The sequence below is a fragment of the Sceloporus undulatus genome, chromosome 1, assembly GCF_019175285.1.
Source record: "Sceloporus undulatus isolate JIND9_A2432 ecotype Alabama chromosome 1, SceUnd_v1.1, whole genome shotgun sequence".
NCBI classification, from domain to species: Eukaryota; Metazoa; Chordata; class Lepidosauria; order Squamata; family Phrynosomatidae; genus Sceloporus; species Sceloporus undulatus.
Genome location: NC_056522.1, coordinates 314,773,254 through 314,785,216, shown reverse-complemented (window position 1 = coordinate 314,785,216; position 11,963 = coordinate 314,773,254). Strand labels below are relative to the sequence as shown.

Genomic DNA, 11,963 nt, shown 5'->3' with positions numbered 1-11,963 from the left:
AGTGTAACTTGTAAAGAAAGGTAAAACTAATCAGTCAGGATGGGACCATTCTTTGTGAACCATTTTAAAATGCTTCAGAGCTGAGCAGTTTGCCTGCATGGAAGCTAAGAGGAAGGAAATCGTTCCCAAAAGTACCATACCAAAGGGGATACAATACATTCCAGAGCAGTTTAACAGCCATATGGGAGGGTGAGAAGGAAAGAGAAATCCATGTAACTTCATTTTACATGGATTGATGTATTGAGCTGTGGAGGAGATGCACTGAAGTGAAACATCTGTGTACCCCAAATAGCTGTGTCTGTCTTAACTTATTGTCAGCTGTAAACACATCTGCAGTGGTCTTGCTTCTGCTTGGCAAGCAGTAAGCATCTCAGTGCGTGGGATCTTGCTGAGAATTAAAACCCAACTGGTGTTGTTTACAATGCTGTAAAAATATGATGTGTGTGTAAAATATTGGGGGGGGGGCAGAAACATCTTTATTTCGAAGAACAATGTGATAAACCAGCACAAACTAAAATGATGGAGCCCTTGTTCAGGTTCTGTTCATTTCAGTGGGCAATTCCCAGAAGTGATTTGTGAAAGGGAACCTGATGACCTCTAGATTACACCAACCATCATCCTTAACCATCATTGTCCATGCTGGCTTCTGGGGTGATGGGTACTGTAGCCCACACCTCCAGTGGACCTGGATACAGCCTTGTAAGAAGGGATAGACAGCCCATGCCAAGTAGCAACAGACCTTCTGCCAGCATCCTTACTTTCCACCATGTGCCCCTGATAAATATAGCGGCAAATTATAGGCAGGGAAACATCTGTGCCAGCCTCAGTTTGAAAAATTTCAAAAGCTATCATTCTCCTCCAGGCTGATGAAACCCACAGTTGCAAGGCTGGTCATTTGTCACTGAAGTCAAACAGCAATTTGTAAGGCAGCGGGTTCATATTTTTAGCCTCCCAATGATTCCTGCTGCCTCCCAAGTAGTTATTTGACTTTGGTTAAGAAAGATGACTGGGTGGATTGACTCTCTTGTGCTGCTGCCACACCACTAGTAGCTCTGGATTCCCAGGGCAGAAAAAGCCAGGGGTGATTTCTGCCCTGAGCAATTTTTGGTGACTATATTTAATCTTTCTCTCAGATGTCCTTGGCAAAATTCAGCAAAATATCTGAGTTAGGGTTGTGGTTGTGTATGCGTATGTGCACGTGTTTCTCTTTTAAATGTCTACATTTCTTGCTTGGCTCTCAACCTTTCATTTGCTGCCTTCACAAAAAGAGTAGCAAAATCCCATCAACCACATATAAATAAATATCCAGAAAACAGTGATACCTTTATTGGACCAACCCAAAATGCACAAAATACATGTTGCAAGCTTTCAAAGCTCCACCGGCTTCTTCATCAGGCAAAGGTGTTAAAAATTATAGAGGAGGACACTGTTAGTCACAGACCTGCCTTTTGTCAAGATGTAGCTGTTCTCAGGGCAGGTGGTAAAGGGAAAAAGGGAAATGTAAAAAGGTTTAGTTCAGGTGGCATTGGAGAGAAATTCATGCAGGCAGACCCCTCCTCCTTCTGGCCTTGTGGGTACTCCAGAAAATAAAATTTTAAGATTTACTAGCAAGACAAATACTCTTCTTGAGATCCAAGTTGCCTCCATCCTCTGTCAGTTACAAGCTTCTTTGTTAGGCTGAGAGTATTGGATTTTTAAAGAAGCCCTCCATGTTTTGCCTTAAGAAACAGTTTTTAGATGCTGCATTGGTAAATTGGATTGGAAAATGCCTCAATTGAAAAGATATGGAAAATGTGTCAGTATCAAAAGCACCGTTAGGGGGGATTTGCATCACCCCTCTCAAAATTTGGGTTGGGAAAACCCGGTAAAAGTATGAACGACCCCCTTTTAAACTAAAATTGAAAACCAATTTATAATGTAGTGTGAATGGTCCCCATGTATAGATGCGAGAGCTGGACAGTTAAGAAAGTGGATGGGAAGTCAAACAAATGCGTCCTAGAACAGATCAAACCAGAAATCTCTCTGGAAACCAAGATCACTAAACTAAGGCTGTCGTACTTTGGCCACATCATGAGAAGGCATGATTCCCTAGAAAAGACAATAATGTTAGGGAAGGTGGAAGGAAGCAGAAAGAGAGGGAGGCAGCATGCTAGATGGATAGACTCTGTAAAAGAGGCGACGGGTATGAATTTGCAGGAACTGAGCAGAGTAGTGGAGGACAGGGAGTCTTGGAGATGTCTTGGAGGGTAGCCATGGGCTGAGATTGACAAGGTGGATAACAACAACAAATGGTCCAAATTTAAGGAGGGGCATGTCTGCTTGAATGTCTCTCCAGTACCACCTGAATGGAGAACAGCTATATCTTGACAAAATACAGGTTTATGACTAACATTGTCATAATTTCTTTTTTCTCTGGTATGCTTTTTTTAAAAAGACCTTTGCCTGGTGAAGAAAGAAGTTAATGGAGCTTCGAAATCTTGCAAGCTGAATTTTGTGTATTTTGGGTGGACCCAATGAAGGCATCCCTGTTTTGTGGATTTGAGATGTTGCAGTATTTGGCTATGGCATAATGGTCTGAGTGTTGGACTGTGGAGGCCAGGTTCGATTTCCGCACTTGGCCATGAAACCCACTAGGTGACCTTGGACAAGTCACACACTCTCAGCCTCAGAGGATGTCGATGGCAAACCTGCACTGAACAGAATCTGCCAAAAACAAAAAACAAAAACAGGATAAGGTTGCCATCAGTCAGAAAGGCATACAACACATAGTGCTTTGCTATATGTCCAACACAGCTGGATATATAACTATAAATCACTGGAATGGACAGCCATGGCCAATTCCTTTTCACTCAGGGAAAGTGGTGGCTCATTCCTGTACTTCTCACACAGGCTGGACTGTGTGGGCTTCCCCTCCTTGTGGTCCTTCCTCCGCTGGCCCCGTGGCCACCTTGATGTGAGGCTAAAGATGTGCGGCTTGTCATTCGGTTGCAGTCCACAGGGCTTCATTTGCACTGCCAAAAGAATCCAGTTTGACCCCCCTTTAATTGCCTTGGCTCAGTGCTATGGAATCCTTGGAATGGTCATTGCTTGCAGGAATGGTGGTTGGTTCTTGGTACTTTTGGGTTGGGAATGGTAATTGGTTTTGCTCTGGTGCCACACAACCAACTACCATCCCACAAGAATCCCATTGCATGGAGCCGTGGCAGTTGAAGTGGTGCCAAACCGGATTATTTTGGCAGTGTGGATGCAGTCTGATGGGGTGAGGTGGAGTTTGGCGGGGCTGGGGGGATGGCTTGTGGCGTTAGCTCTACTCCTGCAGTTGTGGGCACCCCCCTCCAAAATATGGAGGGGTGCTCTTTGGAGTCGCGATGGTGTGATCCGGGCAGAAAGAGGGAGGGAAGGCAGGGGGAAGCCCCTCCACACTGGAGAGGTGGGTGGCTGGGTGGGCACCGTCCTTGCCCTGGTCTCCCTGGCTTCCTCCTCCTCCTCTTGCCCCTTCCCAATCGATGCCTCAGCCTGAGCCTTGGCATCTTCCTTGGCACCGCCTCTCCCTCCCTTCTCTCCCCCCTCTCCTTTTCCAAACGCGCTGGTCGCGGCGAAAGAGGAGCTGGGCTTTCCAGCAAAGCCAGGCAAGTTGGCAGGAGATGCCAAGGAGATTCCCAGCGCCCCCTCCTCCTCCCCGGGATGCCATGATCTCGCCTTGAAGGGCCGGGAAGCTCCTCCGCCGGGCAGCGAAGGAAGAAGAAGGGGACCCCCCTCTGCACACACAGACTCCCCACCCTCCTCCTCCAGGTAAGAGACCCATCCCCCTCTCCCTGGCAAGGAGGGGGCAAGAGAGAGCCCGGCTTAAGGCTGGCATGGGGCTCCTCTGCTAGCCTTAAGTGCCAATGCAAAAGCAAAAGGGCAGGGGGGAGGCTTTTATGGGGAGGGGAGAAAGGGGGTGCCTGCGAGTGTGTGTGTGTGTGTGTGTGTGTGTGTGTGTGAGGAGGTTGCCCACCCCTTGCTGGAGCTAAGCCGGGTGCTGCAGCCTCAGACTCCGGATGGCCATGGCTCCTCTCCGAAAGGTGCCTCTTTCCTCCCCCCCCCCAATAACTTTGCAGGTTGAGACCCCCTTGGCTTTCACTCCCCTCCCCCGCCTTTTTTTGGCCAGGGATCAGGAGGGCATTTCATATATATATATATATATATATCATTAATATATATATTAAAATTAGCCCTAATAATAATAATAATAATAATAATAATAATAATAGTGTGTATACACACACACACACACACAAGCCGGAGGAAGCGGGGAGTTTAATATACGTGGAGGCTCTCTTCCTCAGCCCCCCCAACCAAAGCTCCGGATCCATCCCGATTCCTGCTGGGCCTCCTCCTCCTCCTCCTCCTGGGGGGGGGGGAGGGGGGGCCTGGGGGCGGGGGGGGGTGGAGGGGGGGGGGAAGAGAGAGAGAAATTGGCAGCCTGCTTGCCTTGAATGCAGTGCTATAAATCCCGCTTGTGCTCCCTCCCCGAAGCCTTATGGCCAGCTCCGACCCAGAGGAAAGGCAGAGAGGGAGAGGGAGCCCAGCATCCGGCACCAAGTCTCTCTGTGTGGGGTGTGTGTGTGTGTATGTATGTATGTATGTAAACAAGGACACACACACATATGAGGGGAGTGATGGTGATGGGGACCTTCCTCCTCTCTCCATCTGCCCAGAGAGGAGGAGGAGGAGGAGGAAGGCCCAAGGGGGACGGAGGGAGGGAGGGATGCCCCAGGTGGACCCCCCTCAGTCCCCCCTTGGGTCCGCCAGGGCCCTCCCCCTCCCCCTCCCTCCTGGGGCCCCGACCTTTCGCAGCTGTCGTGCTCCATCCCTTCTTGCGTCGCCCTTGTTTACCTCGCTGGGCTTTTTCAAATATAGCTCCTGCGCCATCCCTCGCCTTTGCCTAAATAGGGCAAGGGAGGCATCCGCACGGCAGGGATGATCCGGGTTGACTCTGCTTTCGCCGCCAGTGGAATTCTGGGAATGGTCGTTGGCTGTGGCGCCAGAGCAAGGTCACCCCAGTGGCTCTGCATGTTGGAGCCCCGGCCTCCAGAGCCTTAGGGGATTATCACACTGGGGCTGGTTCCGGCGTTAAAGAGAGATTAAAGTGCACAAATGAAGCGGCAATGGCGAGGAATTGCACGGATGACTATCACATGCAATTGCACAAATAATGCAATATCGGAAATACATTGTCACTGAAATCCCAAAAGCATGGCTGTGGGATTCAGGGAATAGTAGTTGGTTCGGACACCAGAACTCCTTGACGGAGAAGGGTAAATGTCTCATAAAGTACCAGTTCCCAGTATTCCATACTATTGAGCCATTGCAGTTAAAGCAGTGTCAACCCAGACTATTTCTGCAGTTCAGATGCTACTATGGCCCCACGCTCAAACTACTACAGCATGGTGGCCCTTCTCTTAGGCCTACCATGTTCATGTTCAAAACACAGAAGCAAAAATGTCAGGAAGGGGCCAGGCAAACAGCCCGCCAAACCTAGAATTGTGTGTGTGTGTGTGTGTGTGTGTGTGTGTGTGTATATATATATATATATATATTATTGTAACCTACCTTGAATCCCATTGTGGGGAAAAGGTGGGATATAAATCCTTGGATATATATATACATATGTGTGTATATGTGTGTGTGTGTGTGTGTGTGTGTGTGTGTGTCCTAACCTTTTCCAACCAGGCTTTAGTCCCAAGGGGCACTTGCACATCTAACCCTGAACTGCTGAGGTGCAATCCCTTGTAGAAATAGATGAAAAGATACACCGGAGAACATTCTTATTTTTCTTTCTGTCTTTGAATGTCAGGGGCCGGGTTGCAAACTTCATACAAGGACAGCTTTTATTTATGTGCTCCCACAGTTGTGAAACACGCTCCCCCAATTCCTCCTCTTTCCAGCATACTGTAATTAGAAAACAGATTGTGAAAACATACACACGCATTTGTCCAAGCCTGACAAGAACTTTTTTTTCACTCTCCCAACTCAACCGAAACAGGAGAATGTGGTTGATTTTGTTTGGTTCTGTATAGTGGTCCTTCAGTGCTGGGGGCAGATTTCAGGCCTGTGAGCAGGTTCTTCTTGTATTTCTTATTAGAGTCTCAAGACACCTCCTCCTCTGGTGCAAAATGCATGCCCTTAGAATTAATGAATTTTGAGCTGAGGACTTCAGTGGGGAGCGCTAGGGCTCCTCCTCTAACCAGTTCCTGATCTCCATAAGATTTCTTCATTTCAAGATTTCTTCATTTCAAGTGAATGGCTGGAGAGAGCAATTTTGTTGCCGCTGGTCTCAAACCACTGGGAGCTGGAAATCCTTGCTGATATATTGCAAATCGCATAGATCTACCAGTAAACCTAGTTCCAGTGGATCCTCTGATCTAAATAAACAAGTAGTCTCTGAAAAATGGAGGGGAAGCGATATTTAATAGGGGGAGGGATCGATTGGGTGACAATTTTCTGATCAGTATTGTTTTGAGGGCAGAAGACTTTGAATTTAAGCAAGCCAAACCGTCCTGCTTCTCATCTCCTTATTTCTAAAGGCTATTTTACATGACTGCCTTTTAGACAATGTGGTCATATGGCAAGGTTGCCGTATGTTGACTTTGGCACAGTGCTTTTGGGGAAGGTTTTGGTTGTTGAGATTTCAGATTAAAGCATCCAGATTTGAAAGATACATATTTTGCAGAGTCAGTCTTAGTACACATGACTATCCAGTCAGCACTGAGTCCGTATTGGCTCACCTTTATTTGCCATGATATCTGACAAATCAATTTCCAAAGCAGGAGGCTGCTGTATACAACATTAGCCCTGTTTTCTTTGCTCAGAGTACTTGACAACAATTTCTGATTTCATCCATCTTCTTAATGAGATTGTAATGGAAGGTCACTTGTTCTCAGTTTAGAGATGGAAAAGCAGGCTGAGATGGAGAAGACTGATCAAGTCAAAGGCCATTTAGTGGGGATTCAAAACCTACTTCCTAGTTAGTCCCTCCAGCCACTGAACAGTTTTCTGTTTTCTGTTTCTTTTTCACCACACTCACTGCCTGTTTATTATTAACCCATCATGGACAATTGGATGGATTCAGATTGGAAAAACCCCGGGCCCTTTTCACACAGCACATTTTCAGTGTTGTGTTCCACTTTAACTGCTATGTTAACATGCAATGGAACCTCGGGCTTTGTAGTTTGGTGAGGCACTAAAGATCTCTGGCTGAGATTTCTAAATCTCTCTCCCTAAACTAAAAGCCTCAGAATTGCATAGGATGGAACCATGGTAGTTAAAATGGAATGTAGTGCTGTAATTGTGTACTGTGAAAAGGCCGGAGACCTAAATGTTACGTGACAGTGAAAGAAGGAGGGAAAAAATTAAAGAAAAGACTTGTTTTCTGCAGTTTGACTAATGGAAGTAAAACCGATGAACGTAAGTTTCTTACTTAGCAATATCATAGTGTTTTCATGGTGATGCTTCCAGACCATAGTCATGAGCCAATGCCCAAAAATTTACAGGGTTTTGGTTTATGTAAGATTATCCTCCGCCTGCATTTGAATGCTGCTGCATAGGAGGTGTGCATATTCAATGGAAGCATGTGTTCATTGTATGGTTACAGTAAAGGAGGGAAGCACAATTTCTGGATTCTGTTTTGTTGTTATTAAATGCCATCAAGTCAAATTCTACTTATAGTGACCTCATGAATGAGAGTCATCCTATCATCAACAGCCCTGTTCAGGTCCTCCAAATTCAGAGTTGTGACTTCCTTGATTGAGTTGATCCATCTAGAATGAGGTTTTCCTCTTTTCTTACTGCCTTCTGCCTTACCAAACACTATTAATTTTGTTACTGAGTCATATCTTCTTATGATATGGCCAAAGTATGACAGCCTCAGTTTAGTCACCTTGGCTTCTAGGGAGGTTTAGGCTTGATTTGCTCTAGGGCCCATTTAGTTGTCTTTTTAGCAGTATCCACAGAACTCTTCTCCAGTACCATATTTAAAATGAGTTGATTTTCTTCCTATCAACTTTCTTCAGTGTCCAGCTTTCACAACCATACATAGAAATGGGAAATATAATGGCATGGACTATAATAGCATTTGTATTCAATGATATATCTTTACTCTTAATGTTTTTGTTTACTTCCTTCATAGCTACCCTTCCAAGCCCTAGTCTTCTTCTGATTTTATTGGTTGTAGTCTTCATTCTGATTAATGACTGAGCAAAGTATGGAAAATCTTGAACTGTTTGTCTCCTTTGACATTATTTTTGTTTTGTTAATGATAAACTGTAAACCTGCCTTTGCACTTTCTTTCTTGCCTTTCTTCAGTAATTGTTCCAAGTCTTTGCTATTTTCTGCTAATAGCATGGTACCATCTGCATATCTTAAACTGTTGATGCTCACTCCACCAATTTTCACACCTCCTCCTTCCAAGAGTCTAATACTGTTTTACATATGATATGTTCAGCAGTTATGGAGTTTCTACACCCCCTGTTTCCAACTACGTAGTCTATTTGATTTCTGTATTGGTATCAGGTGATGTGAATGTATACAGTTCCCTTTTGGAGTGCTTGAAGAATGTGTTTGTGATTAACAAACTGTTGGCTTCATAAAATTCAGTCAGTCAGTCAGTCTCCTGTGTCATTCCTTGATTCTAGGACCAATTTTCCTATGGTGTTTGATTCTGCTTTGTTTCCTATTTTTGATTTCCAGTCAGTTAACAAGAAGTCCTGTTTTGGTGTGTGATCAATTTCTTCTTCGACTCCAGCACAAAATCTTTCAATTTCTTCTTCTGCCTTTGTAGTTGGAACATAAACTTGGGTTGATGATTTCTCCCTGAATTCTTGTTGACTTGATTCAATCAGACTTTGTATTATATCCTTTGACTGTCTTTGCTACATCTCTCTTCACTATAAATGCCACCCCATTTCTTCTTAGATTTTCATTTCCTAAGTTAAACAATGTGCAATTATCTGGCCCAAAATGTCCTATTGCTGTCCACTTTAGCTTGCTCACCACAAGTGTTGCAATGTTTATATGTTCCATTTCTTGTTTTATTATGTCTAGCTTCCTCTGATACATGCTTCTCACATTCCATGTTCCTATTATTTGTGCTGTGCAACTTCAGACATTCCTTCCATGTCTGAGCATGTCAATAGCTGAATGCTCTTTTGGGTGAATCCAGTTGCGTATCTCACAATCTCTTCATATCTCTCCTCTCCTCTCCTCTCCCTCATTGAGTGTCATCTAACCTGAGAGCTTCATCTTCTGGCACTATCTCTTTTTAATTTTGTATTGTCTCATTATAGGATTTTCATGGTACAAGACTTTTAAAGGATGGTTACCATTCCTCCCTCTGGGCAGTACTAACGAACATTAGTTATGGTGTCACTACTGTTCTTTCTGAGAGACCCTCTGCCAGTCTCACGCTTCTGTACTGCAGTTACTGTTTGGAACATTGAATCTAGCTCATCAGCAAAAACCTGTCTGATATGGGAGACCCTACCAGCAACACTGCTGCAATCAGCATAGCTTTTTGCACCATAGGAGTACACAGTCCCATCACCCTGGAACGGTAGCGCCATTTGTGGGGGGATTCTATTTGTGTATTAATATACTGTATTGCGACATTGGACACATTGTTCAATCTTCTTTTATTATAGTACCTCAGTTTGGACTGTATTGTTAAATCTGGACACTCTGGGTTAAATGCATCCTGCCATTGTAATCAGGAATTGTGTGGGAAAAGTAGGCTGATCCTTAGAAAACAGCTCAGTGGATTTATCTGAAATTTAACTTAACAGATAAAATCAGTCTGAAGATGGTTTGCAGATTTTGAGATACAGTGGCAAATCTATAGAAGTCTGAAGTTTGTTGAGTGACCTCCAGCAGTTGGACACAGAAAACTCTGTTCTTAATGATTTTGCTGGGAGTAGTTTGCAGGTTGCTTCTGCAGCTTTCTTGTATTGGATCTAGTATGTACTGTACCATCAGAGCACAGTGTGTCTGCAGTTTAAAAATTAAAAATGTTAGTTTCCCAGTCCATTTTTGTCTGTATTATTTGTAAGCTGTGTCCCACAAATTTATTCCTTGCTTTTTAATTTTATTTTAGTGGTGGTAGGATAAACAGAATGGGAGTGAGTGTGTCTAGTTACTGGGGAGACAAGAAAAAATGCAGGGGTGGAGGACAAATCTCTTCTAACCCTGATACTGAAGATTTCAAAAGAAATCTGAAATAGTTCTGTCCCTCAGGAAAGGAGAAATATCTTTAAAATGAAAGGCACATTAGATAATAATAATAATAATAATAATAATAATAATAATATGTTTTATTTATATACCGCTATTCCAAAGATCATAGCGATGAACAGCAAGTAAGCTAATTAGCAAGTAAGTTAATTTGCCCCCAACAGTCTGGGTACTCATTTTAGCGACCTCGGAAGGATGCAAGCCTGAGTCGAGCTTGGGCCCTTTTGCTGGTCTTGAACTCGCAACCTTGTGGTTTTGAGTGAATGGCTGCAGTACAGGCATTTAACCACTGTGCCACCAGGGCTTCCTTCATGTCTCATTGTTTGCTTGTTTTCACCCCAAATATTTTGAACTGGCTCTTAATAAATTTTGTTCCTGTTCCCAAAAAAAAAAAAGAAAAATGTCCAGAGGTCCAGATGGAATCTATGTTAGTAGAATCTGACTGATCTTTCTCTAGAAATACTAATATGACATCTCTCAAGCCAGTGTCTGAAGAAAACAGAATTATGTAACTCCCTGCCACAAGGAAATAGCTTGGCAAAGAATCTAGCAGTTTCTAAGGAAAGCTTGGATGTTAATATATAATTATGAACAAATGCAAATTTATAAGGACAAGCTCCACTTTATTTGCTGCCATTTTGTGATTCACTTTTATTGTGCAGTACTGCACTTGATGGAATTGTGTCCCTCTCCACCAGCTGCTGTTTAAACTGAAGTCTTCTTTCTTGCTTTTTGAATGTACATCCATTGTCTTGTTTGAAAATTTCTACATGAAAAAAATGTTCTTAAGCAGACCCGGGGGAATGTTACACCTCTTCCATCACTCCTTCGCATCTAGAGAACAGCCAGAAAAATAAAGGGGGAAGCTCCAGTCTTCTAAAACTGTTCCTCTGGGAGATTTGGCCTTCAGCTCCCAGAAACGCCAGCCAGCCTGGCCAATGGTCAGGAATTCGGGGAGCTGTGATCCAAAACATCTGGAAGACCAAAGTTTGGGAACCACTGTTCTGAAGGAAAGACACTTAGTATTACAAAACTACAGGCACCTTCTACAACATACTACAGTCTTCACTGCCACCAAATCATTAAATACAAACTCAGCATTACTTTTATTTTCTATAGATCATTCTTTGAATGAATGGGAGCAATCTTTTTCTTTTTCTTTTGGTTAGGACTAAACTCAGCAGGCCTGAGCACCAGATCTTTCATGTTGGAAATAACATTACAAAACTATGAATTTCTGAGTTTACTTTATATTCCCTTTTTCTGTGCTTAAGTCACAGGAGAGGGAAGAAGTACAGGCGTGCAGAGAATCTGATTTCAGTAAGAAGGTGAACATTTTTCTTGCCAGATTTACTGATTTCAGAACAAATGTAAAGAAATAAGTTTCTCCATAATGTATATGTTTACAAATGTACGACAGTGGGATTTTATGATAAAAACATTTCTAGAATTGTGGGCATGTTTAGACTAGTGCTATGTTTTATAATAATAATAATAATAATAATGTTTATTTATACCCCGCCCTTCCATAAAAAATGATCAGGGCGGCTTACAAGATTCATAAAAACAGTAAATACATGTTAAAATCCAATATAACAGTTAAAAACATTATTACAAGAACAGGAACAGGAAAACAATAAAATGGGAAATACACGTATCAGGGGCAAAGTGAGACATCAATCCAGGGTCAAAGAGAG

General features: G+C 43.4%; 1 protein-coding gene across 4 annotated transcripts in view; it reads left to right on the top strand.

The window, feature by feature from the left end:
• Window positions 1-3,599: 3,599 nt before the first annotated feature.
• The window catches only part of SLC8A3 (solute carrier family 8 member A3), a 269,784-nt gene continuing 261,420 nt past the window's right edge, over window positions 3,600-11,963 (top strand). For all 4 annotated transcript variants that reach the window (XM_042445826.1, XM_042445827.1, XM_042445824.1 and 1 more), the window contains exon 1: window positions 3,600-3,792. The gene's annotated coding sequence lies outside the window, so the exon portion shown is untranslated. The remainder of the gene's footprint in view (window positions 3,793-11,963) is intronic.